Source organism: Bombus pascuorum, chromosome 3, assembly GCF_905332965.1.
Source record: "Bombus pascuorum chromosome 3, iyBomPasc1.1, whole genome shotgun sequence".
Classification (NCBI taxonomy): domain Eukaryota; kingdom Metazoa; phylum Arthropoda; class Insecta; order Hymenoptera; family Apidae; genus Bombus; species Bombus pascuorum.
Window position 1 is genome coordinate 1,759,134 of NC_083490.1, and position 14,293 is coordinate 1,773,426.

A 14,293-nucleotide genomic window follows, 5' to 3' on the forward strand; every position below is an offset into this window, starting at 1 on the left:
CTCGCCTAGAGAGAATAGTTTATCTCTCGCCTGTATCAATCTGTCTCGCTCGTTCGCGCTAGACGATAGACTATAGAGGTATACAACGGTCCAGGGCCGACAAGCGACCGCCTTGGAGGCGTAATGACGATCGTAGAAACTCTCGAGGCCGGTCCACGAGGGCCGATGGTTTTATGAATGCGCGAACGTGATAGAAGACTCGAAGAAAAACAGACACACATCGATACCGTACAGGTATCGGGTTTTATACTACCACTACGAACTACGATTCAACTAATCGATCCGGCAATTCGTTCGATCAATTCGTCCAGAATATTTCGTATAAACGATAAACTCGATCGAGATTCGCCGTTAGTCACCACATTCTCTATACGATGGTATATATTCGATATCGGAAAATGTTGATTTAATTTGAGCGTGAAACTTTCGGAATCGAAGCAATTTAACGCGTTCGCGTTTCGTTTGCACGCAGTTCGAAACGCGCGGAATCGTCGCGGATTAATTTTATTTCGATCGAGTTACTTGGAGATTTCGCAACGCGTCGGTTCGCGTCGACGATCATCGTTTCCAAAATATTTACTGAAAAAACAACGATGTCGATACTCGAGCGTTTTAACTGATATTGCAAAACGATTTGCAGTCTATAAACAAAGCGAGGTCGCGTGGCAAAATGAAACGAAACGGCAGACCTCGCGGAAAATTCCAGATCGCACTCTGTCCTCGAATTTAAACGATAATGAGCGGGGGAATAAGAGATTACCGCGTTCTATGAACCAGCAGCGAGTTTCATTCTTAAACGAACCGTCGATCTTTATCTACGCGCGACTCTACTACGCCACGAGATTGCCTGCCAATCTACCTTTTATCGAAGACGAAGCATGGTCGTTCCGCGACAGATACATTTATGCGTTCAATTTCAAATCTGATTTATTCTCTAGTTTACTCCTCGCCGCTCTATATCGCCATGTTTACCAAGTTTATCTCTTTATTTATAGTTATTTATTCATCGAAATTGACCAGCAAAACTACTGCACTGCTTTCCAATCTGCGGCCCCTTTATCGAAGAACGAATTTCTACGATGAAAGGTATGTTCGAAAAGTGACGTACGCTTGTGCGTATCAAATTCCAAATCCGATCTATATTCTACTTCGCTTCTCCGCTGCAAATTCCAATGTTTATCTATTGCACCAAATTAGATCGAAAATCGTTATACAAGCATCGACGAATTTCGTGGACGAATTTAGGATGACGTAAATGACGGAAAAGATCTAACGCGTGAAATTTCACGGACGAGAATTCGGCAAATTCGTCGACAACAGAGTACCAGAGCGATCTCGTACGAACGTCTGCCATCGCTGTGACGACCAACTGGAAACTCAAGTCGAAATCAACGAATGCCCGCATCGATTCGAATCGAGACGTTCGACTGTGATGTTTCCCGCGCTGATTGGGAACCGCGTGGGCTCGTAGCCATCCACACGCCTGCAGGAGGAGGCGCACACGTGTCCGATCCGCGGGCAAAGTGTTGAAAATAACCTCTTCAGCGTCCCTGACGAGGTGGGAATGTTGAGTTTGCCGCGAATACTATTCTGTTAGCTCGTGATTTGCACTTCCTAGTCGAAGCTCGTACGCACCAATACATCGGCCACGCGCATTCTCTACGCGGTATGCACATGTACGCGATACATGGAAGGATGAGAGTGTAGATGAGAGGCCGAGGTACGTATCGGAGTGTTGGTGAGCGTCGGACGAGAACGTTTGACGGTGTCGGTGTAAAACTAACAATAATAATAAGGTTGAGTCATGTGGGGCCTTCGAGAGCAAAGAAGGGCCTTGATTTGTGCCCCGGGCAAGGCGAAGCTCTCTGTCTCTCCATCGACCGATCGTTTCTCTCCTTCCTTGATTCGACGTGCTTTTTTGGAGCTCCTTGCCTGCTCTCGGGGATTTCTACGTTACATAGAAATCGATTCGAGGGCAAGCTGATCGTAAAAATCTGTATTTCGATCGATTCGATCGAATCGCGCTTAAAGAGACCTCGTGTTTCACCGAATAATCTTACCTTCTCCAACTTCTTGTCATTCGTTTTCGAATATGCAAATCCGAAGGAATCGTTCGGTTGGAGCAAAGAATAGTGGTGTGTATCCGATCCAGGTCGCCTAGTTAATAACGCGTTCGTTTTACGATGACCGGTAAAGATATTTGTATTTACGCTTATTTTCCAACGAAACGTTTCATTTTCACAGTATCTGTAGTGGTATCTGCAGTCGAAATATGCTATGCAAATTACCTTTTGTAGCCATGGTAATTCTCGGAGCGAACACCATGTGACAAATGGATCTCGATCGTGCTCTGTCATAGGTATTATCGATTAACGTACAACTTTCTCACGATAAATTGCGAGCAGCAAAGTGTTCAACGGTTCGGTTATCGTTGATAAGCATGCGCGTATGTGTCGTTCGAGTCCCGCAGCGAGTTTAATGGTTATTGGCAAGTCGGACAACTTCCTCGAAGGCGACGGACACTCTTCAACGCGTTCGATGGATCTCGATCAGCCGGGGACGATCTATAAAAGACACGTTTTATAATACGCGTGTGCTGGAACAACGGGCTGACAATTCCACGCGTGGAACGTCGTCACCGGTTGACTGGCCAACAATCGGACTAGGAACGCGATCCGGTGCTTCGATCAATCTTCGAATTCGAACGAGCCTTTCTTCCCTGGGCTTTTGGAAATCCGCTCGGACGGATTCGACGAATCCAGTAGAGAAGGTCGTTGACGTCAATCGTTCGAGCGTTGCGCGATCATTGAATCACAGGGACGAGATGGAATAATGATTTATTTTTGTTCCTTGGTGAAAGCGTGATGTGACAGCTGCGTCGGTGAAAAAACTTGTCACTTTATCTACGTTACGTAGCTACGGTATCATTGCGAAGAGAATGATCTGTTCTCTGAATAGCGGCAATTATTGTGTTTACATTGGGCTTTAACGACACCCGCGATGTGAAACAGCGTTTTCCATGCAATTATGTAAATACGGGACAAGTGTCATTAAAAAGCGATTTCGATTATTCGCCTTACTCGATTATCGTGCGATGGAACAAAGCCGGTACAAAGATCAATACGCGACATCGTGCCGAACGAAGACTCGCGAGATTTATTAAAGGATTCGAACTCTCGTAAAGTTTCATCGTTAACGTTAAAATACAATGGTACGGTATTGTTCGGAACTTAATACGAAACTTTCGCTATTTTATGCACAATTAGATCCGATTGTTTACGACCGAGTACGCAACGTTTGGTCCACTTTAATTACGCCACGAATATTAGCTTCCTATAACGAGCGTTTCATTAGCGATATCGTTCACCGCGGATCGCGCACCAGTACGACTAGCCACGGAAATTACGAGGTACTAAGGATAACGATGAACACGCGGGAAGAAGCGAAACGCGCATATTTATAAGAGAAATAAATAGGACTCGTAAACGACGAAACGATTCTGGTCGTAGTTATATTCGAAGATTGTTCGTTACTCTTCCGATATATCTTTGTCATTATATATTTCGTTGCCTTTGCGCGTTCCCGTGTCGCGAAACCGGTTTCTCTCAAAGATCATGCGGAACGATTCGATCGCGCTGCATCGCGTACTCGAATTTTGGATCAACGTTCTTAATTCGCGATCGACGCAACAACGATGGAAGAGCTCGAGAGCCAAGGAAGAGAAAGAAGCAGAAGCGGTAGAAGAAGAAGAAGAAGAAGAAGAAGCAAAAGGGCATTATGCGTACGAAAAACGGTCAGTTGGACGTCTCGATCGAGTCACGTCGTCGTACGCGATCCTGATCGTGAATAGACTACGAACGAAGGAAGCAAAGGGAAAGAAGAACGGTGCAAGTAAAAGAATCGCGAAAAGTTACATCGAACAGAGTATAGATAGATAGTGTGACTGCGAGCGGCCTTCCAAGCTCACGCAGCCTTCCGCTTTTATTGCGCTGCGTGAATCGTCGTGGTAGCGCCGCAGCTAGGGCTGAGAGTGCCAACTTGAACGATCTCTCACCGATGGTCAAGCTGTGACATCACTTCGCGGCAGAATCTCCTGCTAGAATTCCATGCACGCCTTCCAACCGTCTATTTTCACCTTCGCAGACTATTTAGACGTTGACCCGGAGGACGCTGGCAGGGCGATAATAACTGTTAGTTTGCGTAGTTTCCGAAGATCGGACGCCATGAATGGGCAACCAAGATTAATCTCGATGAACAGTGCGTGAAAGTTGCGATACGTTACAGCGAGATGAATAAAAGGTTTGTACTTGGCAGAATATCGTAACACGCGCCTGCTTTCCGTACCCTTTTGGCAAGATTCTTCGGGACGAAAATAATTTCGGTTGGCGGATTGCATAATGAATGGTGTGAAATAAAATCGCGCGGCACGGTATCGCAAACAAAATAGATGCGAGCAAACAAGCCGTTCTTTCTGCATACAATTTGCAAGATAACGAATTACACGTGCCGCGATAGCTACGGCCGACGTGGTAAGGGACAATCTCGTCTAACGACTTGTAAATTCTATGTTCTTGTTCGTGGAAACGAATATCAGCGGTTGCTGATAATTTACTTTCGCGCATCCTTCGCAGGAAGCTTGGTTTATCATCGGTATGCCGTCGGTTTATCAAGCATCGATTGTTTTTCCGCACATGTCGCACATGCTGTGTGTTTCATCGCGTTGACGAAACGTTATTTTCTTTGCGCGTTATAAAAGTCACACCTACACGATACAAATGCGAGCCGCATTAATGCAAGCCACTCGGTTTTAACGGGCATATACTTAATCGTACATTCTGCTGTTTTGAAGGTAAACGGTTTCAAGGTGAGTTAAACCCAGCCGAAGAGTAATTGTTTAATCGGCGTAACAATAACATTTGATTCAGCATTATTCCTGTTTCATAGCAGTTGCGCGGCAACGAAACAATCGGCGAGCCAAAGACATCGCCAGGAACCGTTTCTTAATTGGATGCCTGAAGCAACAACATATAAACCGAATGTTTGTTAAACCGAAAAACCGATCGTTCCATCGGTTCAACCTTTGAGAGAACGATCGTGTCTGTTATGCAGCTGCATACGAGCCGCTGTACATTAACCGCTATATACTCCAATATGTATATGTACACGTATACGTATAATACAAGCGAATGATTCACAATCCCCACTCGAGTTCGCGATTGTGGGAAAGATCTTCGAGGTAGCTCCTTTTCGAGCAATTAACCCACCTTCGCGGTATCAAGGCGGATCATCAACGCGGCGACTTTGACCACGAAGCGAGCAAATGTCGGAGAATTTTCGTTTCCTCGTACGTTGCTTCTCGTAGGTTTTCGGGCTACCCTTGACCATGACCGCCTTTACCACGGTCTCTCTTTCTCTCTTCTCTTCTCTTCTCTTCTCTACTCTTCTCTTCTGGGGCTACCTACACGCGGCCCGATCGTTCTCGGGTGTTACGTCAAGCGAACGCCAGGGCACGAGGGCCCCTGGCTCGAGAAAGGTTAGGTCCACGATCTACGGGCCACGGCGTGTTCGCGAGTCTCTCGAAGGTCATTGGTACGTATGAACGAAGCAGGGGCGGATATTCGGAAAACGAGGAGGGGAGCTATAGAAGGAGAGGGCCCCTGGGCGGGGCTCCCTCTTCGAACTTGCCAATATATCCGAGAGAGTCAAGGCTCTGGCCTAATTCGAGTTCGTAGACCTAGACGGACGATAGGTCGCACGTACGCGGGACTCCTTTTCTTTCTCTCTTCATCTTTGTCTCTCTCGCTAAGGTCATTTACTTTTACCAAGGCACCTTCAAGGTGTCACCTTCGGGTCTTCGAATCTCCTTGTCCTTGAGTTAGGGTTCGAGAGGAAAGAAGAGATGGCGTTTCTCGCTTACGTACGTAGAAACGGCTATACTCGCGAGGTTTCCTGCTTGGTCGAGGCGCAGGTGCAGAAACGCGCGCTCGACCTATATCTCGACATCCCGGTTTGCCCTTCGAGCGCGAACGCGCCGATAGATTGTTAAATAAACGCGTGCCGCGATCGTCGGGCAACACGCAGAAACCATCAGAGGGCGATCGCAGGCGACTGCGTTTGCTTTCCATAGTCGGTAAAAAATAATTGCACCGCTGACGACAAGCGTCACTTGCACAGCTATTATTTTTGGATATCGTGTATGCGTGTATGTATACAACGAACTGGTTGCGTGAAAACGTAAACACAAATGCAGACCTTGCTCTTGAAAGCCAGACGTTATGTACGTCGCGATCTTATCGAACGCGCGTAATTGATGTCATACAAAAACATAACATTATGGAAATAAGGATCGATCGATCGAGAAAAAGAACAGGATGCACACTAAGCGTTGGAAACTTCGAACTTTGTGTTACCGATTCCAAAGACGCAATAAGCGATATGGAAATTCGTTCAACGGCTTAGACAGCTGTGAATTTCAATTCCTCGGAATCTTTACGAAGACGATACTTCTCCGCTAGTAACCGCTATCGATCATATTCGGTTCGCGAGAAAGAGAGAGCTGGAGAAACGGAGAGGAGGAACGAGTAGTCGATCGCAAGTTTTCCACGAAAGAGAGAACTAAGAGACGTAGTGAATCGAAGCGGAGTGGAAGGCAAGAGGATGTAGAGGAGGAGGAGAAAGAGGTTACGGAGTGCTCCACGTGGTATCAAACTTCAGGGACGCTGGTTTATATGGGGCGCGAGGCTACGGGGCCCTTATGCCGCGTCGGCATCTCGATATTTATCGAACGTATACCGACGCGATACGATACTAAACACAGCGAACGATTTTGGCCCTCGGCCGTGGGTAACAGCGAAGGTCACCGCGTAACCGGTCACGCTAGAGAATTAGAGAGCGATCGAGGGAACGCGAGACTCGCGCGCAAACTATAAATCTCTTAACTATATTAAAGAGTCGCGAAGTGTTCTGAGTCGAAGCCAAGCGAATAACGGTGGGAGGAGGGATCGGGAAACAGAGGCGAACAGAGACGAAAGAAAAGGAAGACGGAGAGGGACGGTCGCGAGGGCCGAAGGTTGGCCCGGGCTGAAAATACTTGCAAGAAATATAGTTGCGTCTTATTTCTGCGCACGTGAATACGTGCACAAGTGCATACGCGATCTACGTATTCGGTGTTACGTCTGTTTACATGGATCACCAACGTATACGGCGGTATGAAATTACGAAAAGCCAACCGACCAGTTCTGTTCGATCATCGACGAGTAAATCGCGTTTTATCCGTCCCCTTTAGAATCGATTCGAACCGAACGATCTTCCAATCGACTCGATGAAATTCACCGTGTTTCCTTCGAATCGACCATAGACGCGAACCACTCCAGGTTTCTCCTGTTCAATCGTACCTGCGATACGTGTACGTTTCGCAAAGATAAGGATCGACGCGTGCATACAACGAGTCATTCCCTGCCTGCGCTATCTTCGCTCGAATCGTCAGAGACGGTTACGATAATTTTATATAATCGATACAATAGTAACGCGAGCTACGGTACGGTCTATGCGACAGAGAGGGAGGAAGGGAACCGGATTGAAAAGAGAGGCGTATCGATTCGTAAAACGCTATTTACAATTGCGTCCATAAAGCGACGCAGAAAACCCAGCGTACACCATAGAATTTAATCGTTTTTACGTAAACCGATATCTCGTGGTACACCGAACTATAATGCGTGATCACTTCCTTGATCGTATGCGATTACCGTCCGGTTGCTCGTTTTCACCCCGGCCGAGCGAGTCGTCACCACCACCACCACCACCACCACCACCACCGTCATCGAGTCCGCGAGATTCGCCTCTACTCGGAGAAAACATTCTGTTAGGTAATGCCGACAAAGACGTTCGATCGCGCCGCTTTCGTTAAATCGCTATTATTGCTTCGCGTCTCGCGCTCCACGTTTGTCAGACCAACTCGTGTAGGTGGCATTCAAACGCGTTCGACTTTACCGCCACCTCTAACTGTCACCAATCACGGAAGCGAGCGTGCCTCTTCGTTCGTTCTTCCATCTCTTTATATACGACACGATATATACGGTACACTAATTGTTTTAGTCGATCGATGTTAATTAATTACTCTTACCTTCGTCAAACGATTTACGATGCCCAACGTGGATGGAAATACAGACGATACAGACTGGACGTACTCTGCACGCACACCGGTTACCTTCGCACACACTCTACGAACGACAGTCTCGTATCCGTAAGACAGGTCTGTTTTTCCCGCTTTCCACTTGGTCGTACTCCACTTCTTCCGAGTCACAGATAACGTAAACAAACTTTTCGTGCGCGTCAGGCACGCGCACGAGAGAAAAAGAAAACAGACGAAATAGAACGTCCTGAGACGCGAGGAACCCGAGTCGCGCACGATTTACGGTATTCCGGTAAAGAAGCGCGCACAACCACGCATCGATACAGTTATCGTGTAAAAAAAAAACAAAGTTTGATTTTCGATGCGACAATGGCGGTTCTACACGCACGCACAATCGGTAACTGTTGTTCCACGAGCGATCGAGGAAAAGGCGGCCATAGCTCTCGACGATCCAACGAAAACAAGCGATCTCGTAACGTGGAATACGAGGACGATGCCGCGCGCAACGATTCGAGTCAAAATCGTCCGGTCGGCGCAGAGCGACGCGCAGCCGTGGTACACCGTCGGCCGCGGGAAATTCAGGAAGCTCGTGTGCCGCTTAATGGTGGCGATACGATTATACGTTCGCGATGCTTCGCGTTTCACGATGGTCTTTTTTCCTCTTCGACTTCGCCGGCTCTCTCGAAATCCTTTCTCCTGCACCCGGAGGGGTTCGTAGCGAAGGGGAAAGAAGAAGAAGACGACGGATTGCGTGACACGAGGCGTGCGAGTCTTTGGCCGAAGCGCGAGGGAACACTGAACGTAACGCGCGAGCGGCGAGTCTCGGTTTGCCTAGCCTAGCCGCCACTAAACGCCACTATCCTAGGTTAGACACGCTCGCGACACTCTCCCTCCTCCTCCTCCCCCTCGCCATTCCCCTCTGCCATTCCACTCCTAGCTCGCGCCTTTTCCTTCTCTTTCGTACCAACAGTAGTACTCTTCCCTCTCTCTTTCTCTCTCTCTCTCTCTCTCTCTCTCTCTCTGTCCGACTCTCGCCCCCTTCGTCCGTCTCGCTCTCGCTTCATCGATCTTGCGTCTTTGTCCGACTCTATGGATCTATGTACATAGAGTACGGGGGGTACACACGCCGTGTGGATTCGGAGCGGCCGGCTGGTGGGGGTTCGTAAGGCCATAGCCACGGCCACCGAGTCGCACACTCTCGCAAACCCGACAGGCGCATGCACGCACGTATACACACGTTGCGAACAGCACACATCGCCGGAACGACCGTTGTCGCTCCGTTTCTCGCGTGTGCGGGCTCGCCAGCGCGCACACGTTTCTAGCCTCTCTAGAGCGCTTCGACGATCTCGTGTATCGTCCGTGTATCGCTGTCGCACGGAAGCATTTCGCGGGACTATTTTATAACCGGAATCCCGAGCGCGAGCTAACGAGAAAGTGGAATCGCGATGTCTTTCTTCTTTTTATTTCTACGTATACTGTTTCGTGCCTGTTGCGCCGTAGGATCTTTTAAAACGCGAATAAAGGCATCGAATTTGAATTAAGAATAGCCACGGCGAGTCCCGTCGAGGCTTGGCGCGACACGGTCGACTCTAAACGCGATATCACCTCCGTGCTACGAATATAAGTGCACACATAGATTCGCGCGTGTACACGTGAGAAGTTTAGAGCGAGCCGTAGCCGAGACAGAATATACATTCCATGTGTAATTTGTTCTATATTCAAGAGGCACTCTAGCGCGTATATGTGTGTCTGTCGCGCGTATGTACAACGGAATATATGTCTTCATGGACGCGAGGGTGTACAAGAATGTAACCACCGTGCGACTCAATGCAACAAGGCACACAATGTCCTCCTCCACCGACGTCCGTTTCTCTCCAAGCGTGTGCAGAACGCGTTGGCATTCAAATGACTATTTACACGCCTTGTTATTACGATGAACAAAACGAAACGCACGTCGCGGCGCTCATATTATCGAAAACCGTTTGAAAATCATACGAGCTGGCAAATCGTGCGTTTACTTATTCGTACAGCGGACAGACAGCAAAACTCTTCGTACACGATACACAGAAACGTACCGTAGCTTTCGTTCGACAGTTCCTCTGAAACGCGATTCGCACGCAATAGCGGAATAAATTTTCCTCCTCTTCGCCGGCGAATTTATATCTGACGGAAACGCTATCCAAAGGCTGATCGTCTTGTTATCTCTGTACGACACGGTGAGCCAAAGCGAATGCTAGATTAAGAGGCTATTAATGATCGTACGAGCCGATACGATACGAAAGCGTTGATCGCTCAAGTACGGTTATCGCAAGTTATTGCAAATTGCTGTAATTAACATCAGAAGGTGAGCGCGGTGAATTTGTTCCACTGTATTTCTTATCTCTTTGAAAAGAATAGAAAAATCATCGCGTTCGTTTTTTCCGAGAGGTAACGTTTGCACGTACGACTCACGCTGTGTCGTAGGCAAAAGAAAAAGGCAAACGCGGGACCCAGCGTATGTAGGGCTAAGGGTAAACTGAGTAGTGGGACTCCGAGTTTGGTCAGACAGGCAGCGTTAATCCACGTTCACCGGTTAGGTTCTCTAGATGGCTGCCACGGATGGCGGAGTCGATTCCCGAGACTTTCTAACGAAAGTGCAAGTCTTTTCTTCTAACCGGCTACCATACCGTGCAACCGTCCTCGACGCGACTTTCGCGCGTTTTCCGCGGTTTCCCGCCGAGGACGAAGACGTTCGACGCTTCCGGGCTGAGTCACCGCGTCTCTCGTAAGAAATATCTTCCCCGGTCGTTTAATTAAAAAAAAAAAAGAAAAAAAAGAGAAAAAAAGAATATAACGAACCTTTTAATTGGCTCGCGTTTCTATTCGCGTGACGTATCTTTCGTAGAATCGCTCGGTTAAATAACGTGATTATTAAAAATATAAAGAGAAGATTCGAGAATATCAGTCGAGTGACCGATGGTGGAAAACATCGAAAAAGGCAGAATCTGATTTAGGAAGTGACGATCGACCTTCGTGTTGGTTCATGAATCTGAAGCAAACATTTCTAACATTTAAACGTAGCGAAAAGGCCGCCTGCGGCACACAGTCAAGGTCTCGGCTCTCCTCGATTTTGCCGTGACATAAATATTCGGGGGCCTTTCGGGCCTACGTTGGTTCCTCGTGTCGAGGCACCCGAACTTGCCAGTCGAACGGGAGAAAGAGAAAAAAGCGAGACAGAGACAGAGGGGAGAGGAGAAAAAGTCCTTTGAAGAAAAAGAGACAGAGGAACCTTGCTTGTAATCGTCTTCACCGGGAACGAACGACCCTGAGTAGGAACTCAAAGATTAAGCCATCATTCCACGACCAAAACCTTCTCCTCTCGACTATTTTTGAAGCGTTAACAATTCTATTCAACGTGACGAATCGCTATCGCATAAGCGTCGTCGTTGCATAGCGACGTTAATACAAATGAAGAATATAATTAAAAGTATCCTTCACGCTTCTATTCCCTATACACACGGGCGAATCTACATACATCCTTCGCGAAGAAAAAGCTCAGCGACCGGTCGATGGTAAATTTCTGTGTCCGACTGCACACGTACCCATGTGTGCACAAAGGAAATAAAAGAGCGTTTGATCGCTTCGTTCTGGTTGCTCCTAACTCCGTGACATTCAAAGCTGACGCATAAAGAATCGCACGCGTTCTGATAGCGCGGTTTGCACACGCATTAAAGCATCGCACGACTAAGCCGCGCGCATACATGCCACACGTTCGCGCCGACTCGTCATCGGTGTATGTTCCGTACTAGACTTCATAAACTTTCACTGGCCTCTCACGCGTTCATTCTCTCTCTCTGGCCGTGCGTGCTCGGCTTCCAAGTCATAAATTCGGTAACCTCTGCGGGTACCGCCTCCTTGTGTCCCCGTCCTTGCGCGATCGTTCTGACGGGATCCAGAACTCGCATGAAACTTGCCACGTCCGCTACCGGAGACATCCGTGCATCGGAAAAGAAGCAATGGATTCTACTAATATATAAATAAATGCACCTCAAAGACTCTGCGTATCCCCACTTCCGTTCCTCTTTCTCTCGCTTCTCTCTCCCGCGCTCTCACGCGTGGGACGTTGCCCCATTAGCGAAGCAGATATAAGTGCTTGCGAGAACGTAGTCAATTTAACGAGGTTAAAAAGAAAAATCCTCTCTCCCTCGTTTCTGACGCCAGAGGTTCGCGTACGGCTTCCCAAAGACAGCCAGACCGCACGCGTTTGCGTAAAACACCGGCGTACTGCCGCTCCCGATCACTCTCGCTTTTCACCTGGCCGATTGACAAAGATTCTACCGATCGAAAAGCGATCGTGATACGAGATCGGATTAATCCGACACTCGGAATACGTATATGCCTGTTATTTGCCATTTTCCAGCGCAATTCGCCATTACTTCCGAAATTTCAGCGAGTCAACGTTAAATCGCTGGCTTTGCGCAGCGTTCAGGAGAAAGTTGAAACGGTCGAAGAACTATGACGTTCTCCTACCGTTTCCGTATCTCTACGAGAACCGCCGTTCCATCGAACGAAGAATACCAAAATTTGCGAGTAAAATATATCACGAACAAACGAAACCGAGTTAATCGTAGTGGCGAAATACTCTTACTTTTTACCTTCCCGAAAACAGACTGGCGTACGCAGTTCTCCTCGATTGGTTCGTACAACCCACTCGGTCCAAGATCGGTGTTAACGTACGATTAGTGGGCCAGTGTCAGTCAACGACATCGTTTTGATGGTTAGCCGGTAGAAATAAAGTCGGGGAAGGAGACAGACTATCGCTCCGGTCGCCGAATACCGCAGACGGTGAACCGTACATACGGGGCCACTGGCCAATATTTGGGCCAATGTTAACGTTGGTCTCTGTGCCGATTGCCTAATACCGGCTCGAGTCACAACGCACCTGATAATGAGAACGACGAGAAGGAACTTTCGTATATGAAACGCGTTACTCAACCTTCTACGTAACGATCTTTCGTGGACGTATAAATACGCGACCTCAGAAGGATCGATCGATTCTCGTGACCATCGGTCGATAGGCGATCGATTACGACTACGATCAAATTTAAAATCCTACGGTATTACGTCATCGTTTAACAGCGAAAGAAAATCGTGACGAAATTGGGACCATCTTTCGTCATCTTACAAAGATGTTTCGTTTAAAACTAACTTTCGTTTAACCGACTTCCCGATATGAAAATGAAAATTAAGTCGAAAAAGAAAGCGTGTTAACGCTTGATGAAATGGATTCACGAGCAAAGTTGATTCAGTTTCAGCAAACTGCCGTTTCCCTAGCGGAAGATGATGAACGCCTCGCGTCGTTTGGCATTCGGAAGCCATTATCCAGGTTTAATCGTACCGGCGCGTCGTCACGACAAGACTTTCAAAATCTTGTTCTTGGCACTCGATCTACCTGCTCAATGGCTTGTAACTGTGGCCCTTGGAATTCACGCGTGTCATTGTGCTTTCTTCAGAGGCAACATTGGCCAATTCGTGTCCGCTTTGTGCGATACTTTCTTATCCAGTTAAAATACTTCTTACGATTAATTCGCAACGGAAAGAATATTTCCAGCGGTCGCTCTGAAAGAAGTTGTATCGTACAAATACGCTAGACTCTCTCGGAAATACGCTCGCGGACACGAGTGGCTCGCGTTCGTTCGCTCTTAATGTCCGTGCCTGGTGACCCGTGGTGCAAACTAAACCCACCGGAGAAAGTTGCCAGATACTTTCTCGTAGCTGCGCTGCCTCCTTGCACGTTGGTCGATGCAGTCGCTTAAATGGTCCCCCGTATCGATTCGATCGTTCGAGCCAAACGTTCCAAGCTCGTGACACTCACAGGTTCAACGAATAAAGAAAAAAAAAAAAGAAAAGAAAAGAAAGCAAACAAACATACGATAAAAACTTGACGTTTCACCATTAAACGGCTAATAGAATAAGCCCGAGAGTTCTATCGGGAAAGATTGGAATGCGTATCTCGATAAATATTTACGATATCGCGTATCGAGATAATTCGAATATTTTCGATAGAAAATCGTTCATCTTTTTAGAAAGTTTTCTATCGTTCGGTCAAAACATGAAGCTTATTCGTTGTTTTCACGATTAGAAAATACCGGCGGAGTTTGAATTACAAATTCTTTTAAGGTC

General features: G+C 47.5%; 2 protein-coding genes across 5 annotated transcripts in view; both read right to left on the reverse strand.

Moving 5' to 3' along the window:
- LOC132904961 (spectrin alpha chain) overlaps positions 1–14,293 on the reverse strand; it is a 225,218-nt gene that overhangs the window by 132,519 nt on the left and 78,406 nt on the right. The gene's annotated exons all lie outside the window — the stretch shown is intronic.
- The window catches only part of LOC132904967 (ecdysone-induced protein 74EF-like), a 143,882-nt gene that overhangs the window by 123,661 nt on the left and 5,928 nt on the right, over positions 1–14,293 (reverse strand). For 2 of the 4 annotated variants that reach the window (XM_060955832.1, XM_060955830.1), the window contains exon 1: positions 8,123–9,089. The exons of 1 other annotated variant lie outside the window; for it this stretch is intronic. The gene's annotated coding sequence lies outside the window, so the exon portion shown is untranslated. Of the gene's footprint in view, positions 1–8,122; positions 9,091–14,293 lie in introns of those variants that run through there. One more of the 4 variants, XM_060955834.1, reaches the window with a different exon arrangement.